The sequence below is a fragment of the Dreissena polymorpha genome, chromosome 6 (assembly GCF_020536995.1).
Source record: "Dreissena polymorpha isolate Duluth1 chromosome 6, UMN_Dpol_1.0, whole genome shotgun sequence".
NCBI classification, from domain to species: Eukaryota; Metazoa; Mollusca; class Bivalvia; order Myida; family Dreissenidae; genus Dreissena; species Dreissena polymorpha.
The window spans coordinates 17369778-17372471 of record NC_068360.1 but is presented as its reverse complement, the minus strand read 5'-3'; positions in this window follow the sequence as shown (position 1 = coordinate 17372471).

Here is a 2694-nt window from a genome sequence, read left to right as displayed (position 1 = left end):
TTTCTGTGTTTTGTTTTAAAATGTGTCTTTAAGCTCGAATAAGCAAAAAGTCGGATCATACCTATTGAGAAAATACGTTCCCATTTCGAGTCCGTTTTCTGAGTAGAACCTGTTTTTGGCATTTTTGAGTGATTTTTGCTTATTTGGTCGCTCCCCGAGTAGAAAGTAGAAAGTAGAGATATAAAATAATATGATTCCGTTTCATATAAAAAAATTGATCTCAGAACAAATTGAATTGGAATATTTATAATAAGACAGCGATGTGTACATGTACTGTTGAACCTGTTAACATTGAAATGCAATTTTTACAGGCGTAAATACGGGGGGGGGGGGGGGGCCTTTAAAGGTACCGTCAACCGCACACGACGAAAAAATAAAAGTTCTAAAATACCGTATTTTTTTTAAATTATTAGTTTATATTGATTAAAATATCACGACTGGTATATTACATTACTTGAAAAAGTTGTTAAGTTTTCATATTTTTAGTGTATGCGGTAATGTAATTTTCCTGGGTATGTCTACCAGGTTACTATATGTTAACTATAAATAACGCAATTAGATTGTTCATCATCGTCAACTGGTTAACCCAGAAATGCAAATTATGCATGCGTAGTGAATTGTATATTTTATATATATATACACACAGGTGGAAGTAACGTACCCTGGATAGTATTTTTTTTAATTTATTTTTTTAGGAGCCCAATATATTCAAACAAATATATAAAATCATGTTTAATGAGAAAAAAATTGACAAAGAGCCATGAAAAAAAAATCCCCGACCCCTGATATTGGAATCATAACAAGGTCATTAACTAGAATTTATCATAGACCTGTCTTCGCTGGCCGCAAAAATGTCAAAAGTAGCTTTAATCAAAAGCATCCATTGATCCTCCTATGGGCAATTGGACAACCTTTCAAAAAAAGTTAACTTCAAAAATATCTGTCCAGCCGTTAACTCACAGTCGGTCAAAAACCGAGCAATATTTCGAGTCCGTTTGTCAACCCGAATAAATCTTCTACAGACTTTCAAACAATATTTTTTAGTTTTTGCCCCTTAATCGATAGCTCGCGTCCTATTCCTTTGAAACAACGAAGCGTGTCAAATAATGCATGCATATGCAACCACTTACCCCTAAAAACTAATTTCAAAATGTTATATTTTCTTTGCAACAACTGTTTTAACTCTAAATTTGATTTACTTGAAAACGAAAGTAGCCATCGCTCTTGAACCCGGCTTAGCAGTGAATTACACTGACAGAGCCAGGTACATAAATATCCAATCAACAACAACAACGATGTTTTAATAAATGTGAATAAATGGAAATTACTTATCATTCTGATTGTATTGGAATAAGTTTTTAGGGGTAAGTGGTTGCATATGCATGCATTATTTGACACGCTTCGTTGTCTCAAAGGAATAGGACGGGAGCTATCGATTAAGGGGCAAAAACTAAAAAATATTGTTTGAAAGTCTGTAGAAGATTTATTCGTGTTGACAAACGGACTCGAAATATTGCTCGGTTTTCGACCGATTGTGAGTTAACGGCCGGACAGATATTTTTGAAGTTTACTTTTTTGAAAGGTTGTCCAATTACCAATAGGAGGATCAAGGGATGCTTTGGATTAAAGCTATTTTTGACATTTTTGCGGCCCGCGAAGACAGGTCTATAATAAAGTCTAGTTAATGACCTTGTTATGATTCCATAATCAGAGGGTAGGTTTTTTTTTCATGTCTCTTTGTCAATTTTTTTCTAATTAAACATGCTTTTATATATTTATTTGAATATATTGGGCTCCTAAGAAATATATATCTGAAAAATACTATCCTGGGTACGTTACTTCCACCTGTGTATATACAATGATCAATCTACTTGCGTTATTCATTTTGTGTATATCGTTATGTCACCTATTTTCGCGATGTACTTTCGATTTTACATCGCAAAATTTTATTACCGAATATATTGAAAATATTAACTTTTTTCAAGTAATGTAATATACCAGTCGTGATATTTTAATAAATATCAACTAATTATTGTAAAAAAGTACGGTATTTTATAACTTTCCTTTTTTTGTCGTTTGTGGTTGACGGTCCCTTTTAGGATTTGACTTATCAGGCTATTTATTATGCTTTTATAATACTCGCGTTGGTTGTTTATTTTACACAAAATACAAACACTAGTCAAGTTCACCTCATGATAACACAGACACACGTAATGTGGCCGTTCAATATATTTCCGATATACATGCGCCATAAAACTTGACGGATTGATATCGGTGTTTAGCCCTTTGCATGCTGGACAATTTGTCGTCTGCAAATATGTCGTCTGTTGAATTTCAAAAATAAGCATTTTCTTTGATTTTTTTATTAAAAGAATACTATCAGAATAGCAAACAGTTTGGATCCTGAATAGACGCCACGTTCTGTGCCGTCTCATCTGGATCCAAACTGTTTGCAAAGGCCTTCAAAATTCGGTTCCAGCACTGGAAGAGTTAAAACTTAAACTACGGTGCATGAACGAATGTAAGATCATATAACATTTAAAAAAAATGAATAATGATACATGAAAAGTACAAAAAGCTTTTATTTAACTTAGAGGAAATGATGGATTGATAAATCCAGTTATCAAGGTTATTCTTTTCGTTTACTTTGAGTTGTACCATTCGAGACTGAATTAAACGCATTTATATTAAACT